At 54.5% G+C, this 19965-nt stretch overlaps 1 protein-coding gene across 1 annotated transcript in view; it reads left to right on the plus strand.

Moving 5' to 3' along the window:
• The window catches only part of POU2F2 (POU class 2 homeobox 2), a 77393-nt gene that overhangs the window by 257 nt on the left and 57171 nt on the right, over positions 1-19965 (plus strand). The window contains exon 2 of the mRNA XM_034638858.1: positions 16827-16887. The gene's annotated coding sequence lies outside the window, so the exon portion shown is untranslated. The remainder of the gene's footprint in view (positions 1-16826; positions 16888-19965) is intronic.

Consider the following 19965-nt stretch of genomic DNA (forward strand, 5'->3'; position numbering starts at 1 on the left):
CTCGCCCTTCCATTTAAAAATCTTTAAAACTTTGCATATTAATATCTGCGCTTTGCATAATCTGACCCGCGCTTTATTGATTGCAAGAAGCTTAATGCAGCCGGCTCGGCCTATTGCAGAGAGCTCTCCGGGCGGGAGCCGGGCGGGCGCCGCTCGCTCTGCACCGCGCTCCGGCTGCCCGCCGCCGCTGCGGCCCCGACCCTCTCGCCTCCCTCCCGGCGCCCGGCGTCGGGGCTTTGCCCCCGGCTGGATATTTTTATTATTTGGGGACGAGGGGGGTGGCTTGCTGTCGGTGGCGGCGAGGGAACCAAAAGGAGATGTGCGTGGTTGGTGGGGGGGGGGAGGGATGGTAAGAAATGGGGACGGAGAGGAGGTGAAGAGGGGGAGAAAAAGGGGAGAAGGGGCAAGAAGGATGGGGAAAGGAGAGGCGTGGGGCGGGAGGCCGTAGAGAGGAGAGAGCGCAGTGACTGAGGACGGAGCCGAGAGGACGGAGGAGCGACCGGAGACAGAGAAGAGAAAGGAGGGAGGCGAGAGCAGCGCGGAGAGAGAAAGAGCCGACGGCCGGGAGCTGGCGGCGGAGACCAGGCGGTGAGCGCTTCGTCGCTGCCGCTCCCAGGCAAAAAAAAAAAAAAAGAAAGAAAGAAAAAGAGAAAAACAATAATACCAATAAAAAGCCGATGAAAATAAAACACATCGCAGCCGGGGCCGTCGTATACAAAAAGGAGCGAGTGCAGAGAAGAGAGGCGAGGTGGCATCCGCTCCGGCTGGCTTCCGCGCTTTGGAGAGGCTCCCCGAGCTGGGCGGGATCCCCATTTTTGACCCTGCATTTGGGGAAGGGGCAACTGTGGAGAAAATGAGGCGAGAGGGGGTCAGGGCTGGTGGTGGTGCCGCCTGCTTTTTTTTTTTTCCCTTTCCTGGGGGTGTGGGGGCCTGTTTAGTGTGATGATGGTGAGGATATTCGTTGCTGATGCTGTCTGAAGCTCCGAAGCAAGCAGGGTGCATGGGGGGGAGAGGTAAGAGGGCACGGGGGACCAGAACGGGCTGGGGGTGGAAATGAGGGGCAAGAGAAAGAAACGGGGTGCTTTGGACTGCCCGCAGGGCGGAAGATGGGAGAGGGAGCAGCTGGGATGGGGCGAGGAGAGGCGACGGTGTTTCTGGTAGGAGGAGAGGTGGGAGCGGAGCTCCAGGGCCGGGGAGTGATGTTGGGGAGCTAGGGTGCACCCCTCAGCTCTCTGGGCAAAGTCTGTAACTTGGGGAGCCCCTCTGGCAGCCTCCTCCTGCCTCTGTGCTCCCTTCTCTTTTCTTCCTCTCCTGCCGTCTTGTTTGCTTTTCCTCCATCCCCTTGCTGGTTCTCTTTCTCCCTATTTTCCAGTTTGTCTCTTCCTCCTCTCAATAAAAGCTTTCTCCTCCCCACTCAGTTTTCCTTTTTTTCCCTATCTTCTTTCTCTCCACCCCTTCCTTTCTTTTTTTTTTCCCTCCCCCCTTTCCCCTTTTCTTTCATTCTTCCTCCCTGCCACTCATTTTCCCTGTTGCCTTGTCCTTTCTATCCCCTCCCTCAGTTTCATTTATTCATCACTTTGGTAGCATTGGCTTTGAGCAGGGTGCCAGGGAGAGGGGCTCTGTGCAAAGACAAGAATCCCCTGAGTTCCCACCACAGCCTAACTCCTATTCCATACCCCCAAGTATTTCTTCCATCTTTTTTCCCTGTTGGGGGCCTGGGTCTGCCCTGGGGTTCTAGCGCCACCCCCTATTTCCTCTGGCTTCCTGGAGAAGTCCCACTGGATGCTCACTGAGGCCATCGGAGGGGGAGGGGAATACCTTAAGTGAGGGCTCATGGCTGTGGACTCAGCCCCACTGAGAGAGAAGGGTGTGGACAGAAGAGAAAATGACACGGATGGCTAGTGGGAAGTGAAAAGGGTAGAACATTGAGGGGGGGTGGTCCATCTGAGAGGGTCCTTAGAGCTTCTGAGTCCCAGGTAAAAGGTCCTAAGAGAAAGCCTCTGGCCTGCTGACCACTCCCCACTTTCTCCCTAGCTCCTGGGGCCTGCGGAGTTGGGGAGCAGGTCCTGGATGTAGAGAAAGACCCCATGAGCTGCTTAACTCCGTAGATTTTAGTCTCTTGCCATCTTGTTTAGTGAATTTGCCCCCCTCCCCCAGGGCATAAGAATATAGCATCATTGCGCAGTGGGGGGCTGGTGTGTACAGACTCAGACCATGGCGGCACTGTGTGTGTGTGTGTGTGTGTGTGTGTGTGTACAAGGCCCGTGTGTGTTGCAAGAGGTGTTCAGGATGGACTGACTGTGTGCAGGGCTTGGGAGCCTGGGCAGAGTGAGGAGCCAAAGGTGTAGAATCATGACATGTGTGTTCAGCAGGGGGTCCCCATTGTGGCCAGTACATGCATTTATACTGGTTCTTCCGTTGTCTGGACATTCAGGGGTCCCCTCGCTGGGTGTGCACTTGGGAGGCACTCGCTGGCTCTGTGCATGGCAGCCATCCACACGTGTGCAGCTCTATGTGCCAAGTCTGGCATCGGCAGTGGGTGCGTCAGTGCGTACGTGCAGCGTGGTTGGAGTAGAGGTTCTGCGTGTGTGTACTAGGTCCGAACGTGGTGTGTGCACACGAGGGTCTGTGTTAAATAAAGTCACATATGAAAGTACCGCTGCTGCACAGAGCTATTATTATTGTTATTATCACTGTTGTTTTTGTTAGGTGTCTCTGTGGGGCCTGGGTCAGGGGGAGGGTGGGCTTACGAAGCAGGGTCTGGGTGCAATGATGAAAGATACATGCAGAGGTCATAGGCGTATGGGTGGGCTTGACAGCATGCTTGCACAGCAACCTTGAAGCTGGGTTCAAGAAAACAAAACAAGAAAATATGCCCCCTCCCCGAAGTCAGCCTGCCCACAGAAACCTTCCCTGGCTCTTCCCTGGTAACAAAGCGTCCCGTGTCAGGGGGTGGCAGGCAGGCCAGGAGGGAGGCAGATCAGGGCTGCAGTCTGCATCTCTAGTTGCTGGTAACGCAGTTCTGTGTCTACTTCCTGATTTCTGGGTAATGCTGGACAGAGGCCCATTTGTGCCCATTGGGAGGTCCAGATCCCCATCCCTATCTCCCTTAAGCTATTTGCCAACCCTCTGGTTGGTTGCAGTGCCATTCTTGGGGGCCTTGGTTACCCTCACTTCCCTCTGTCAGTCTTTGCAGGGAAAATGGAGGGTGTCTGTGACAGGGGCCGTGGTAAGGAAAGAACTTGGCCACAGTGTGTGTGTGTGTGTGTGTGTGTGTATGTGTGTGCATGCCCACACCCATGCTGTGTGTGTCACAGAGGTTAGCCTATATATCCTAGACAGCATGCTGGCCAGATTTTTTTTCCCGCGGCTCTATCGGTGGCCACCCCAGGCCACCTCCATTTGGGCTCATTCACGCTAGCTCCTCATGTGTAGGGGACACAGGCCAGAGCCCCTTCTCCCACTAGAGTGACAGCCAAGCGAGGGGCCTCAATCTCAGCTCCCCACTGGGTAGGGCTTGTCAGAGCCCTGGCTCATAATCCTAATGTGGAGGGCATGTGCAGGCCTGTGGGGGACAGATGGCCATACCAGGGGCTGCTTGGACCTCAGTGAGGGCAAGGGAGCAGTTTCTGATGTCTGATGTGTGCTGGTTAATTTCCAGGATTTTTTTTTCAGGATTGAAATGCTGGAGAAACCCGGGTATGGAGAATTGTTTGAGGAGAGAGTGATGTGGGGTCTCCTCAGGCTGGGCTCTGTTCTTTCTTCTAGATGTATATCACTCATCATTTTTCCCCTGGGCCCAACACCTCTCGATCTGATAGTAATAATAATGACGGTGATGATGGTGATGGTGATATGCCTCTTACATCCACCTAGCTCTTATAGTAGCCCTGATGGTGCCCCTTTCACAGGTGAGGGGTTGAGGTGCATACCACCCTCCCAGTCTGTAAGCTACCAAGCAGTGGTAGCACCGAGGCCTTTGGACTCCTGGTTCCAAGCTCGGTCTGTCCTTAGAGGTCTGTCCCCCTCCCTTTAGTTGTCCTAGCACCATGTCCTTTCTCGGCCTGGGCCCCTTCCCCGCTTATTCCCTGCCCCCTGAGACAACCTGTCTCCCAGGACCTGTCAGGTAGATGGATGCCTTATTGGCTCAGTGAGGGCTTCGAGGACCTGGGTCTCGCTTTGTATCCTGAAGGGAAAGTTGGTAAATGAGCGAGGTCAAGAGCCCATTCTCTTGGTGACAGTTTGGGGCTGGGCCTGTTCAAAGACAGGGGTACAGAGGAGCTTACCTTCCCCCCAACCCCTGCTGGTGAGCCGCAGACTGTACAGCTACCTTCCCGATGCACATGGTGGCTTTGCAAGGCAGGTGCACCTTCCCCCACTTGCCCACAGCCCCACTTTCATTAGAGGCTCAGGGCAGGCAGCTTTTCCAGCTCTGACACAGTTAGAAGGAGGCTGGAGGTGGTGGCCCCACATACTAGGTCCCCTCATTCGGTGGGTATTTATTGAGCAGTGTGAGTCAGTGAGAAAATGAAGTACAGTTCCCTGGGGTATTCAGGTGATGGTGGCACCATCACTCCTTCCCTGCAGACAATTATTGGACACCAACCATAGACTCTGATGTGGACCCTGTCCCAGCCTTAGACGAGATTCTGGTGCCTGGACTGTGGGCTGGGAAGGAGTTTCCAGGTCACTGGGAATCTGGACAAGGAGGGAGGCTTGGGTTTAAACGGGGAGGTGGATCTTTGAGGATGCTCAGGCACTAAGGAAGTGGGAGAGGTTGGAGGGCAGAACGCTGGCTGAGGGGACCTGGGAGGACGCAGCCCGGGTTGGGGGTGTGGCCCGAAGAGCAGAGGTTGGCACAGCGTTGCAGGGCCCCTCTATGGAGGCTCTGAGAAGTATGGACTGGATCTGGCCGGCCGTGAGGAGCTGGCACTAGTGCAATCACGTGCACACGTGTGTGTCTCGCGACACTGTGCCTCGGACAACGCGGACTAATGTGTGAGCATGAGCACAGGCGCCTTTACACACATGTGGAGCCCTTTGCCCTGGCATCCGTTCAGACAGTCTCCCTCGCAGAAACCAACTTCAGCCCTTTTCCCCAGGATCCTGTACTGTCCAGGGCTGCGGCCACACATCTGCGCCCAAGAGCAGGCTGGGGACCCTCCCCCACTGGGGTGCGGACTCATGTGGCATTCACAGACTTAATCCGCCGCAGTGAGGCCAGGGAGGCAGCATCTGTCACTTTCACAAATACAGGCAACGGAGTCTGGGAGAGACATACTCCACTTGCTCCCAAGCGCTTGAGAAGCAGACCCCTGTGCAGCGCTGCCCCCCGTGCCCAAGACAGCCCCTCTTGGCCCCCCACGCCAAGGCTAGCCCTATACATGGAGTCACTCCCTGCATTAAAGCACACACCCATGTGCACATGCGTGTACACACATGTGAAGCCCAGCCCCTGACCTCCCAACTCCCCATATGCAAAACCACAGTTAGACACTCTTTGACTTTAAGCACAGCTGCTGATATCCTAACCCCTTACTCACACACTCATGTGCACACACACACACACTCATGCACGCACGCATGCACACACACTCCTTTTGACTTAAAGCACAGCTGTAGCCATCCCATTACCCATACACACATGCCTGCAAGCGGACTCACACACACACACTCAAACACACAGCCTCCCGATCCACCAGAACCACCGTGGCCAGCGGTCATTGAAGAATGACAGCATGAGCAGTGTGCCGGGGGGGGGGTCGTGCAGAGGCAGGGGCCGTGGGCCACACAACAGGGACCTCAGACTCCCTTGAGGAAAGGGTCAGGGAGACCACCCTGGAAGGGCTCCATTGGTCTGGACGGTTCTGCCAGGTAAGGGAGATTCAACAAATTCAGGCCAGAGGCGGGAGCCGGCTAATGGCCGAGGCCGCTGATGGCCGAGATGGCTGGTCAGCGAGGAGGGGAGGCTCGACAATTGATGTGATCCGGGCTGGACAAATGACGGCGCATTTGGCTGGAGCTGGCCAGGGGGCCAGAGACCAGAGACCAGGCGGCCATTCTCGCCTCAGTGGGGAAAGGGCCAGCACGGGCTGTGCCGCAGCAGGGTGGGTTTTCCAGCCTGGCTTCACCATGCGTACTGCCTGGCCTGCGGGTTTTGGGGTCTTTGTGTGTGTGTGTGTGTGTGTGCGCGCGCGCGCACGCTTGCGCTTGCTTGCTTGCTTGTGGATGTGTGTTTGTGAGCACGTGCGTTTATCTGAGATTGTCAGTATGCGTCTACCTCTGTAGAACTTTGTGTCTTCGGGACTCTTGGTATGCATCTGTGTGCCCACCTTTGTGTGTGCACTGCTCATGTGTGTACATGCACACCCACAAAGTGTCCGGGCACCTTTCTCATTGGACCCCGGGCGTCTTTGTGTTCAAGTGTGCATGTGTTGGTTGAGTGAGTGGGGACCTTTCTTGTTGTGAGATGCTCTGCACTCTTGTGCTTGTATGTTTTGGGCATTGGGGTGAAGGGTAGGTGAGGAAGAAGGGCTGTGGGGCTGGCTCTGGGCTCCCAGCTATCTGTGCATCTGGTGGCTGTCTTTGTGCATCCGTTTGAGCCTCTGTCTGGGTATGGGCGGGCGTGGGCTTGTGTGGTTGCTCTAGAGTTGGGATATCTGTGTGTCCACAACAGCATCTCCCACTGAGCATGGCTGTGGGTGGGGTGGGCCAGACCAGGATGAGGGGGGTATCTCCCTGAATCTCATCATCCCTCTGGAGGTGATCACACACAACCCATGCTGGGCCTGGGCTGGGACCCAGCAGCACGGCACAGTGCAGACCACCCCTCCTCCTCCTTCTCCCCCCCATGACCTTTGAGCACAGCAGCCCCAAATACATATTTATCAGAGGGGCTGTGGGGACCAGCCCCTCCCCCACCACTCCCCTCAGGGCCCAGCCTGCCTGGCTGCGGAGAAATTAACCTTGTGACACAGGAGCTCGCCGACACCCCGGCCCCCTCCCCATCCGCACAGCACACATGAGTGTGGGTGGGTGTGAGGGAGAGATAGAGAAAAGGTACTCATCCAGACTGGGGAGGCAGCAGCAGCCAGGGGAAGAGAGACACACAGGTATTCAAATGTCCATGTCACCCCTGACACACACACACAACACACATACATACACATACTCTCTCTCTCTCCAAACTATGAGGCTACATAAGTCTTGAATGGACACACACACAAATTTTGAAGTGGATATGCATACAAACATATGCAGTGGTCCCGAGACAGCCACACACACAGATTCTCAGACACGTGCTGGCCATGTACACCTGTGGGTCCCGAGACCCAGGTGCACAGACCCTTGGGCAGAGATTCTTTTAGAAAATGCATAGGTACTAAAGCCTACGGATCCACGCAGACATTTGCACATACATCTCTGGGGATGCTGAAATGGACATGCCAGATTGGAAAGGGGAGGCGTGTACGCACAGGTAGGAAAGCCCAGACATCTGTGCGTGCACGTATGTATGAGGCACCTCAGGGCAAGACATCCAAACACCAGGGTGCCTCCCCAGAGAAGGTTTTTTTTTTTTTTTTTTCAACAGAAAAGATACAAAAGTGGATACCAAAACATGGTGGCATCCCGGCCCTCGTGCCCATGGGGACACGTAGGCCACGTTCAGAGGTCCCACAGGGAAGCCACTCATGGTGAATGGAAGGGTCATGTTCTCCTGAGTTATAGGAATAAACATCCCCCACTTTAGACTCATTCCCTTAGAGCTAAATGAAAACGGGTAGATGCTTAAGTCTGAAAATATTCATGGGGTGAATCCACTCATCACACAGGAACTGAGCCCCATGTGAGCCAGGCCCTGTCTGAGAAGCTGGGAAACAATGATTTACAAGATAGACCTGGGCCTTGCTCTCCAAGAGCTCTGAGCCAACAGGATGGGCACTGATCGGACCTCAGTGTATAGTTAGTTATAAACAGTGATAACATCTGGGAAGGAAAGAAACAAGAGGCTGTGGGAGGGGTCATGGGAGAGCCTGGTTTAGATTGATGGGTCAGGTGGAACACCTCTGAGGAAGTGACATTTAAGCTGAGCATTAGACACAACACACAGATTCTAAATGTGCACATGCATCCCTCCCGAAACTCACCAAGACCACACAGGCATAAACAATGCAGGACACAGATTCCCCCCCGCCCCCACTCAGCTGTGCCTCATTGCCCCCCTCTGGAAGACTTCTCTGGTGGGAAATGGGCTCTCCCCTTCTGGCTAGGGCCCAGATGTCTGGGCTCAGATAGAGGCACAGAAAACATGCTGGGGCCATGCTGAGCAGCAGGCCAAGCTGCCTGGGAGGGTCCAGAGGCTTTGCCAGAAGAGGTGACATGGGGAAGGGTGGGTAGGATCTAGAGAAAAAGGGGAGTCGGAGGGCTTTCCAAATGGAGGCATTCCCTGCATACCGGCACAGAGGTGTGGCCAGTGTGGGAAGCCGCTGGATTAGCAGGGGTGTGCAGGGAGAGGGGAGCAACGAGGCTTGACATCACTGGGAAGGTCTGTAAGGCTGGGGATTTATTCCAGGTGCACCACATAACATGGAAGCATTTTGAGGAGAGACTCGACAGGATGTGAGCTGGCAACTAAGTCAGGGATCCCTTGGAGGATCCCCTGGTGTGGACAAGGGACAGGAAAAGGATGACAAGACCTGGAGGGAGGGACCTCCTGCCCTGTCTAACCACTCTGGGATCCCTGGACAAGGCCTGGCCAGGGAAGTGACACAGACTACCTTCCCCTTGCTCCCAGCCCCATCTCTTGGCCTCTGGGCAGAGTCGAAAACCTACAACTTCTCCCACATGGGGATTTGCTGGGGGCTGGAGGTCAAGAGTTACAGTCCCCCTTAGTGGCTACTGTTTTCTGAGGCCTCCTGTGGCCAGGCCTGAGCTGCATGCCAGGGCACATGGATGAGCCAGACCCTTCCCTGCTCCAGGGGAGTCCACAGTCCTTTGACAAAGCCCTGTCAGGGACTCCACGGGTTTATTGAAGGCTTCTTGAGCTTGTTCTTAGAGAGTGAATGGGTCAGAAGACCCCAAAGGGTATATGGGAAAAGGGTAAGGATGGAGCCTGGTTTTTGAAGGTGAGACCAACCCTCACCTGCCACAGTGAGAAAGCTTGTCATCCCCCCTCTCCACTTAGAACATCTTCCTTCGCCTAGAAGTCCCATATGAGCTGGCACCTGCCTGCCTATTCAATTTCTACTCCTTTCTTTTTTTTCTTTCTTCTCCCATGATTATCATTCTTTTTTATTTATTTATTCATTTATTTGAGATAGAGAGAGAGCGAGAGAAAAAGAGAAAGCACGGGGGGAGGGGCAAAGGGAGAGGGAGAAGCAGGCTCTCCAATGAGCAGGGAGCCTGACATGGGGCTCGATCCCAGGATCCTGAGATCATGACATGTGACTGTGACCTGAGCCAAAGGCAGACACTTAACCAACTGAGCCACCCAGGCACCCCTCTACTCCTTTCTTCTTGCCCCTGGGAGCTCAGGCCACTCTGCTTCTTGGTGTTCCTCAAACACACCAATATTGGTCCTGCCTCAGGATCTTTTCACCTGCTGTTTCCTTTGCCAGGAGAGCTCCTACCCCATACTTTATTTGGACTGTTATTCAAAACCTACCTTCCCACACAGGCCGGTCTTTGTCTTTTCTTTCTTTCTTTCTTTCTTTCTTTCTTTCTTTCTTTCTTTCTTTTCTTTGCCCTTTCTTTCTTTCTTTCTCTCTCTTTCTTTCTTTCTTTCTTTCTTTCTTTCTTTCTTTCTTTCTTCTTTCTTTCATTTATTTGAGAAAGAGAAAGCCAGCGAGAGAGGGAACACAAGCAGGGGGAGTGGGAAAGGAAGAAGCGGGCTCCCAGCAGAGGAGCCCGATGCGGGGCTCAATCCCAGAATGCCGGGATCACGCCCTGAGCCGAAGGCAGACGCGTAACGATTGAGCCACCCAGGCGCCCCAGCACACAGACCTTTCGTGACCTCTCAGTCTACAGAAACATTCCCTTGTAATCTGTGCCTTCACCTGCTTTATTTTCCTTCTTAGCTCTTAGGTATGTATTCTTGTCTGTCATATCTCCCCCTCCACTAGATGGTCAGTCCTGTGAGGGCAGGGACTTTGTCTTGTTCGAAGGTGTATCCCCAGCGCCTAGAATGGTGCCCAGCACACTGTAAGTGCTCAGTGGATGCTTGTTGGATGAATAGGAGCAAGTCCCCTGTCATCCTAGTCACCAGGTATAACACATGGTGGAGGTGGACGTCTGCTGTGCTGGGGAAGGGTGGAGGGAGCTCCCCTTCCTGGGGGCAGGGAGGCTGCATCTACCTGGGTATCTGCAAGTCAGGCCTCTGCCTGCCTGAACCCCGAAGCAGCCAGATTCCAGACCTGTCACCTTGGGCCTGTACGCTCTACTCTGTCTCCCTCACCATGTTCCGCATGCCCCAGCCAACTCATCCTTGTCCCCCATCATCTCACCTGCTCACCCCCACAGCCCAACTGCCTCCCTTCTTCTTCCCCACCCAGCACTCACCCTGGCGGCCCTGCCCCCTAGCCATGAGGAAAGGGACCCCCGACTGTGGGGTCTACACACCCTGCTTCCAGTCCCATCCCGGGGCTGAGGGCAAATCACATCACGGTTTTGAAGCCTCAACTTTCCTCCTTGGCAAAATAAGGTTTTTTTGTGTGGGGACGAAGAGTGAGCGCGCTCGTGTGATGATGGTACTAATAATAGCTGCTATTTATCGAGTACCTGCCAGGTGTTAGGCATTGTGCTAGGTGCTTTGAACTTTTTTTTCATTAGAAAAAACGGAGGAAAAAAAAAACCTGTGAGCGTGGCGTGTCCCCAGAGTGTCAGGCCGTGTGCACGGTGCTGGGAATCACAAAGGTGAACATAACCCTTCTGCCCAGAGCTTACTATTCCAGTGTGCATGCACACGCGCATGCCTGAAGAGCCACACCGGTCAGGCGGCGGGGGCTTGTGCTCCTAGACTCAGCCCCCTCGCAGCAGAAGCCCCCTAGAGATAGTCCAGAGGCCACTGAGGCAGCAACTCTCAGAGGAGAGACTGGCCCAGCTGCCCCTAATTCCCCTTTCCTAACCTAGTGGGAGCTTCCATTGTTTGGATTTGGACTGTAGGGCCTGGCACAGGGTCTGGCCTAGAACTGGCCTCAGGAAATGTTTATTGAATGAATGAGTGAATGAACAAAGGAACATATTTAGGCAGGTGCCTTCATTGAATTTGCTCACCCCAAGAGAGAGTGCCAGGACACACCCTGTCCCTTCCCCTCCTCCCCCCCATCCCCTGCACGCCCTATTCATGTATGTCAGTTGTGGCTGCTGATCCCAATATTATTTCCACCACTCCCTTGCCCTTTCTCTATCAGGTTCTCTGCTGAGTTTGTTATAAACCTGGTCTTGTTGACTTCTCACACCAACATCGTGAGACAGATGTTATTATTATTGTTATTGTATGTTTGAGCAAACCGAGGCTCAGAGAGGTGAAGTGACTTGCCCAGGGTCACGCAGCAAGGTGGCAGCAGAGCTGTGTTTTGGCCACCACGCTCTTCTGCTCTTTTGAGAGCCCTCTGCTCTGCAGGAACACTTGCTCTTGCGATGGTTCCCCTCCCAGGAGAGGGAGGCAATGACCCAGGGGTCAGGAGCCCCAGCTTTGGTCCCAGCTCTGTCACAACCAGCTCTGTAACTTTGAGAAAATGCTTTCCCCCCTCTGGGCTGCAGATTCCCCTCCAGCTGTCCATCCTGTCTATAAGCCCTTGGGCACAGGGCACAGAATTTGGCTTGGGCCTCCCCTGCCTTCTCTGATAGAGGAGAAAGTTAGTGCTTCTCTGCTCAGTAGGCTCATTCACCTTTCGGGGGGCGCTGGACTCTGCTGGGCCTGGACATAGTGGGGACATAAGACCAGCCTGGCCAGGAGGGGGAGGAGGGCCAGAGAAACAGCGCTCACTGTGAGCCCACCGAGCAGCTTGCCACAGTCCTGCTGGTACAAGGTTCATTAGCCCCACTTTTTTTTTTTTTAGATTTTATTTATTTATTTGAGAGAGAGAGTGAGAGAGTGCATGAGCAGCGTGGAGAGGAAGAAGTAGGCTCCCTGCTGAGCAGGGAGCCTGATGTGGGGCTCAGTCGCAGGACCCCAGGATCATGACCTGAGCCTAAGGCAGATGCTTAACCGACCGAGCCACCCAGGCACCCAGGCCCACTTTTTGCAAATACAGATGTTAACTGATGTGACACATGCTCATTGTAGAAAAAAGAGAAAATGCAGATATTCAGAGAGTTGAGGAAAAAACCCACCATGATAATAATCTAGTCTAATGAGAAAAAAATTAACTTCTCGATGCCTGTCTTTCTGGATAGCTTTTTCCTCAAACAGGAGTATCCCTATGAGTTTACTCAAAGAACTTATTAAAATTCAGATGCCTGGGACCAAACTCAGAATTTTGACTTCTGCTCTAAACCTTTTTCTTTGGGGGCGTGGGCGGAAAGTGTATGTGTATGTGCTTCATACAAATGAGATCGTATGCGACATACCGGTTTATAACCTGTCTTTTTCTTCCTAACAATGGACTATGAGCCTCGCTCCCTTGTCAATGGATTTATTTTGAGCGTATTTTCTACAAGCCTGCGATCCTCTACTCTGTGGCAGCTGTACTGGGGTTTATCGTTCCAGTCCCTGATCATAGGACATCTAGGTTGTTTCCCGGCATTCCCTATTATAATTTTCCCCAGTTAACAGGTGAGGACATTGAGGTTTGGAGAAGTCTCTCCCGTGGATAAAAAGCTAAGGCACCATCTAAGGGGAGCTGGGCATGGCCTGGGTGCTGGGGATGGTTCCCAGCCTCACTCAGGGCAGGGCTGAGGGGCCCTGAGTGGAGGGAGAAGCCTGGGTGGAAACCCCCAGACAGAAGACATGTGAGCTGTCAGAGGGGAGGTGGTGGGGGCACTTGAGAAGGGGACCACCCTCTTCCAGCCCCCCAGACCCAGGCGCGCTGCGGGCCTGAGCCCTGCCCCATCGGGCTCCCCCCAGCCCTCTCACTGCCTCCCGCCCTGAGCCCACTCGCTGCCTGCTCCATCCTTGCCAGCTTATCAATAGGTTAAGTGGTCAGGTCAGCGATATTGACCATTTGATTAGGACCTTGTCAGATCAATCCCTGGCTCATCTCATGGGCCTCCTCCCCTGCCCACAACCCACCGCTCCCACCCTGTTCTGCGCCAGGGAGCAGGTGGCGGCAGAAGCCTCTGCCCTCCCCTATGCAGCACCCCAGGACCGGGAGCTCTTTTGCAGGTTCAGAGAAGGTGAGAGCCAGCCTTGGCCTCACCGTCTCCCATCGTAGTCCTGCCGGGTCAAGAGCCCGGAGCGCCATCTCCGGTTCTGCCCCTGCCTTGCTTCCCCCGCCCCGTGGGGGCCTCTCCAGATCCTAGGTCTCAGTGCTAGATTCCTGCACCCTCTGTTTACAACACATTCTCTTGTTTGCTGTTGCAAGATCTTGTTTGCTTTGTGTCCCATGTCTCTCAGAGTCCAGTCAGATGGAGCTGCCCCCTCTTGGCTGTGTGACCTTGGGCGAGGGACTTCACCTCTCTGAGCCTCCACCTCCTCATCTGTATCTTGGGGATGATCCTCACCAAAGGGTTCGTGAGGATTCTGGGAGACCACATCCACAGAGCAGCTAAGCGTGCCTGGCAGTCTGGCCTGTAGCTGGCGCTCAGGAAATACCAGCTGTTCTTACTGAGGGCCACTCGGCTGAACCTGTCCAGCTGCTGTGTTTGTGGGGGCCAGTGGCTTTGCCCATTGGTCCCTTGGTGGGAGTGTAGGTGGGCAGTCTGTGTGTGGGGCACTGTCATCCTCAGTCCTGTCCCAGGCTCCAGCTTGGGATCATACCCCATCCTGACTGCTGCTGGGGAGCCCCAGAGGAGCCAGGCCCCAACCTACCCTCCCAGAGCTCACACTTGGGCAGGCGGGTGGCAGACTGACACCAGGACACACAAACTTCGGTATTGGCTTTGAGGAGAGCTGAGGGCTTTCTCTCCTTCTCTGGGCGAATAGCAGAACCCCCACCTTCTCTGGGGCGCAGCTGCAAGGAATATAGCCTGTGGAGTCAGAGGATTCGGGATTTAAGGCCTGGCTCCTCCGCTTCCTCTGCTGGGTCACTACGGGCCAGCTGCTTCCCCTCCCTGTCCCCCAGAGTCCCCATCTGTGAAATGGGGAGAGGGCATCCTCTAAATAGCTCCTGCCATCTTCTAGTCCCCAGGCACTGCTGGGCAGGCGGCTCCCAGCTTCCACAAGGCTGTCTGCCACACAGGGGAGATGTTATCTACTGGGGAGAGGGGTCTGTCAGAGGCCATATGGGGGCACGGGGGCTGGGAGATGAGATGAGGAGGATGGGCCAGGGGTAAGGCTGCCCACGGGCCTTGGGTATCGCAGCTGAGGGTGGCAGTGTGCAGAGGGGAGGGCCGGCATGGGGCGCTGCTCCAGGGAAGACCCCATTCCTCGGGCACTGTCTGACTTGGGGCCCCTCAGAGGCTCAGGGATTCCCCCGCCCGCCCGCCATCACTTACACCAATATTGACGGTTAATGCCGTGTCGCCACCGTGTTCAACACTCAGCGCGGCTAATTGTTTTGACTGGGAATCGGCAAGGCGATTAAACGCCATCGATTTTGCCCTGCGCGCTGCATCGATTTTTAAATTTCCTATTGATCCCGGCCCTAAATCTCCTTAACCAAGACCTCACCGTGGAGATGACAGCCGCTGATTAGCTCCGGGCAGGGGTGGGGGGGTGGGGGGGAGCAGCTCTTGAGTGGGGAGAAACCCCAGCTCTTCCCTCCCCCCCAGGGAACAGGGGTCCTGGTCCCCTCCCACCCCTGAAGATGGAAGCCTCGGTAGAGAGAGGAGGAGTTGGGGGTGGAGTGGGGCAGACCCCTTGCTCCTTTTACCCCCTTTTTTCTTTCTCCTTTGGGCTTTTCTCTGGTCTCTGCCTGTGGCTCCCTCCACTCCTCCTCTCTGTCTGTTTGTGTCTCCCCATTTCTTCTCTTCTCTTTCCTATCCATCTGTCCAGCTGTCCATCTGTCCATCCATCCATCCATCCATCCATCCATCCATCCATCATCTTTCTCTCTACTGTCTCAGTTAGTCTTTTTCTCTTTCTCTTGTCTACTTCTAAACTCCTGTCCAGCCTCCACTAGTTCTTTGTGTCCTTGGCTGATCCTGGGCCTCAGTCTCCCCATCTGTGCCTGCATATTTGCGACGAGATAGGAAAGTCATGTGCCAAACTTCCAGGTCCGTGGCCATCCTGCCTGTTGCCCTGTTGTCTCCCCTCTTGGGACAGCATCCACAGGGCAACAAAGGTGTGAGACAGCTGTGGGCTCCCCGGCTTAGTTAACTCCCTTCACAGGGGTGCTTGTCACTGTGAACTCATCAGTACCCTCCTGGTGGGAAGGTCTCCCTGACATCCTGAGTCCTCTGGGAATTCTCTCCCTAGCCTACAGTCCCTGCTCCTTCTCTGAGAGCCCACAGCAAGCAGGGGCAAAGGTGGTCTCTGTGTACATTCCTTTTCCAGGAAGACTATGTTCCCAGAAGGCAGGAAACCAGGTTTCAGGAGGAGGCACAGGGCCCTAACTCTCTAACCAGCTCCACAGGGCCCCAGGGAAGTCACATCTCTCAGCCTGTAAAGTGGGGCTGATACCACCTGTCACTCTGTCTCCCTGCAGGGCCGCGGGGAGGCTCAGCAAACACTCTTTGGGGACAGGTCTCCCCATGTCCTCTCTGTCCTCTCCATCTTCTGCACAGCATGCAGAGGGACCTCCCTAAAGACAAAGTGGAGTGTGTCCCTCCCCCTAGCTGTCTATGCAGCCTCTGCAGTCTTTTCCCACTTCCTCATTGTCCCCTGGGCAGGTAGAGGCCTGACATGCTCTTCCCTTCCACCTGGCGCACCGCCTGACTAAAGTTTTTGTCTGCTGGGCTTGGCTCGGGAATGGCACCCTCCTTAGGTCTTCCCTGACCTCCCCTGGGATTCCTGCAGCACGCTCTGCTTCCCCCAGCATGTTGGTGTTGAGTCTTTATGCAGTTGTCTGACTTGGCTGTGAGCCCTCCAGCAGACAGGGCAGGGGCCTTGTCTAGTCCACCTCTGTACCCCCACACTTGGTCCACAGCCAAATTCAGACATCCTTCAGTATCTGCTGATTAGCCCAGCGAATAAATGAATGAACAAATATACAAGTCAGAAATATCATCTTTTCTGGACTTTTATTTTCATCTCCTCGCAGCAAACAGGTACCCAATAACGAGTAACTCTTTCAGATGTCTTTCTCATCTGATCTTCCCAGTTGTCCTTTGTGATATGTAGTTTGTGAGTTAGTTAACCCCTCCATCCGTCCACCCATTCACTCCTCACCCGTCACTGACTTCTTGAGCTCCCTGCATTTTGCAGGGCCCTCTAATGCCAACGGTTAACGCTCTAAGACACAGTCCCTGCCCTTCAAGGGGCTTCCAGTCTGACAGGAAAAACAGATGTCTCTTTTCCCGCTGGGCAACAGATGTTTTTTCCTAACAAGGCAGGCAGCGGGAGGATGCCCGTTTATGAGATGGGAACACTGAGGCTCAGAGCCCAGGAATGACCACTGAGGGCAACAAGTGCCTGGCAGTTCCCGAGTCCACATTTGCCGATTTGTGCCTCCTGATGGTGTGATGGGAGCAGAGTCCCTCTCCTGGAGGAGGGCCTTATCCTGCCCGAGTTAGAGACACATTACAGATGCCCCTGGGAGGCTGACTCTCTTCTCCTCTCTTTCCAGGTTCTCGACTGGACCGGGTTGGTGGCCTGAATGTATTAGCTTCGCTGCGTTTGCCCAAGAGGTAAGGGCCACGGCTCAGAGCTTTGCTTACTGCTGTGCTCCGGGTCCTGTTCCTTCTCAGAAGCCCCCGCGTTCTCATCCTCTTCCTGGGGCTGTGCCCCAGGAGTGCTGCCCTCCCTTGCTCTGCTCTGTCCCCCACAAGTTTAGTCTGCTTTGCATCTTCAGCCTGTGTGTGTCCTGTGGCTTCCTGGCCACACTGGTGGTTCTGGGTGTGGGTGACCGTGAGGGCTTCTGCTGATGAGTGCCTACTCTCAGTCTGAGATAGGTGGGTGACTTGGTAGCTCAGGTCATGGCTTGGGGGTAGGCACATGTGTGTCTGAACCACTTTTCTTTCCCTTCCTTGCTGTGAGTGACTTGGGGTAGTCAGAGCCTCCGTTTCCTCCTCTATAAAGGGGATAATAACAGAACCCACCCTAAGCGCTGTCCTGAGGCTGGAAGGCTAGTGAGGCAGTTGGTTTCAGCTCCAGAGCCGGATGGCGCCAGCTCTGCCTTGTGCCTGAGGTGGGATCCTCAGTTTCCCCATCTGTGAAAGGAGGGTGATAACAGCACCCCCCACACAGGATGTGAGGATGAAAAAAGTTACTCCGTGGAAGCATGTGCCTCAGGAAGCAGGAGCTCGAAATACAGCTGGAAGATCCCCCTGAACAAGTGAGGATTGGTGAGACACACCCCCCCACTTGGAGCCCACTGAGAGTCCCAAACACAAGCAGGAGTTCTCCAGCTGCTCAGCTCAGAAGGAAATAGGAGCTCTGGGCATGTGCTCCGGTGTTTGCTCCACTCAGCTCGATGAGGGCCTGGCAATGAGCATCTGGAGAGGGGTGCTCTGGGGTGGGACCCCCCCCCCACTTTCTGCTGCCACCCCTATTCCTGCCAGAACAGCTTAACCCACAGGCCTCAGGACTGTTCTGCCTCAGGACAATCCTGGCTCCCCGGAGAAGGCACACATCCTGTACTCAGACCCCTCCATTTCTTACCACTTAGAATAGGGTCCCTGGACGGGCATCAGGGGGTCTCGGGATGCCTCTGGCTGCCCTCGTAGGTGTCCCACCTGGGCATCCTCGCTGTAGCAGGGGTCCCAGACTCACTTTAAGAAGCAGATGGAAGCCGTAGTTCAGGCTTTGCAACCTGGTGGAGTAGGGACGGCGGTGGGCTACAAAATGCGTTGGAATGGGATCCCGCTTTTCAACCCCACTCACTGTCTCCTGCAGAGACGCAGACGCCACTTGCCAGATTTTCTAGTTTTCCGAAAGAAGCCAGAAAGCCGGAATTTCGTGTGAAATCTCCCAATCTTTATACTTCGGTTACTAACAAAATTTCAAAAAATCTCCTTGTGGTCCAAACCGCACGGTTTCGGCCCCTAGATTTTCGGCCCCTAGATTTCTAGTTGTGCAACATCTTGTATAGACTGCCTCCCGGGAAAACACATCCCTACAGCTCCCCAGTTGTGCTTCAACTCAGGATCTCCGCAGACTCCCTGACTCCCATCCACGGACTCCATTCTGACTGGAAAGGAATGGAGGGGTCTGAAAATGGGGTGTGTGCTTTCTCCGGGGAGCCAGAATTGCAGCTTTCCCAGCAACACTTGTGTCCCCTGATGCTCTTGACGTTGAAAAGATGGTCAAGGAGGGGCTAAGTCGGTAGAATACGTGACCCTTAATCTCAGAGTCATGCTACAAGCCCCACATTGGGCGTGGAGCCTACTTAAAATAAAGTAAAAATAAAAATAAAAGTAAGAGGGTCATAGACCTTCCAGGTTGCAGAATTTTTTGGGGGGCCAGAGGCTGGCTTTGAGGAATGGCTGAAAGTCAGGCTGAAATAAGAGGCTGTTAAAGGAATTATGTTTCAGACCTGACAGAGGTTGCCATCAAGCCTCTGATTTTAGCTCTTTGTGTTCAAAGAGATGTTTGTTAAGTGTCCAGGGTTTCACGGACATACGCTGAACAGATTTGGTAACAGGCGCCAAGAGCTGTTGCATTCTAATGAGGAAACTGATACTTATTTGGGGCCACCTCCGTGCCAGGGCCTACTCTGGGCACTTGGCATTAATCCTCAGTGCAAGCCTGTGAGGCAGATGATAGTCCCCTGTTGCCAGAGAAGGAAACTGAGGCACAGAGAGGGGCGGCAAGTGGCCTCAGGTAAGTAAGCGGTAGAGGCGGAATTTGCGGTCAGGTCTGCCTGACCCGCGATCTCTCTCCGACCTCACCAGAACCCACCACAGTGACTGGAGTCTCCTCGGGGTGGCCGATCCTTGGATCCTTGCGCTTGGTTGGGCGGGGTGGGGAGGGACTTGATTTGGGGGAAACCCCTGAAGTCTTATTGGGTGCCAACTCTGATGCATTTAGCAATGGCAGTTTGGATAATAATGGGGCTACTTGTTAGTTTTTTTGATAGAAACTAGAGACAAATGTAACAGCAGGAGATGTTTGGCTAATGGAGTCTGTGAATGGGCCCTGAAGGCTGTCACCAAAATATCTGAGTGGTTCATGGGAAGGTTTGTGCCTCCCGCCAGGGAAACAAGTTTGAAGGAGGCCATACTCTCTTAGGTATTTAATTTTGTCATAAAACAGCAACTACAACAAATGTTGCCCCCAACATTTTCCTTATAGCTGCACTTGGAAGGTAAGTGTTTCCCCGTAGATGTCTGGAGGCCTCCTCAGCTCAGTGTCCTCCTCCAGCCCTGGAGGTGGTGGCCGGCCTCTGTGCCCACGGGGCTCCCCCCCCTTGACTCCTGCATCTCTCCTTCTAAGACTCCCTGACCGCCCCCCCCACAAGGCTTCATTGCCCCCGCACCCCATTCCCCCTTCCTGAGCACTGTTACCATATCTGATCATATATTGTGTGTGTAACTTCTCCCCCCACCCCCAGAGGCTGCCGACACCCAGTCCTTGGCACAGTGTAAATGCTCAGTAAGGATTTGTTGAAAGAATAAAAAAGTGAGCACACAGACACATAAACCCACATCTATCCATTTATTCCCTCAGCCAACATTTTTTGGGGGTTTCTAGTGTGCCAGGCCTTGTGCCTCGGGAGGGGGGCAGACCTGTATAGCCTCTGAGGCTTCCCAGGCTGATGGGGAGAC

The sequence above is a fragment of the Ailuropoda melanoleuca genome, chromosome 12 (assembly GCF_002007445.2).
Source record: "Ailuropoda melanoleuca isolate Jingjing chromosome 12, ASM200744v2, whole genome shotgun sequence".
NCBI lineage: Eukaryota > Metazoa > Chordata > Mammalia > Carnivora > Ursidae > Ailuropoda > Ailuropoda melanoleuca.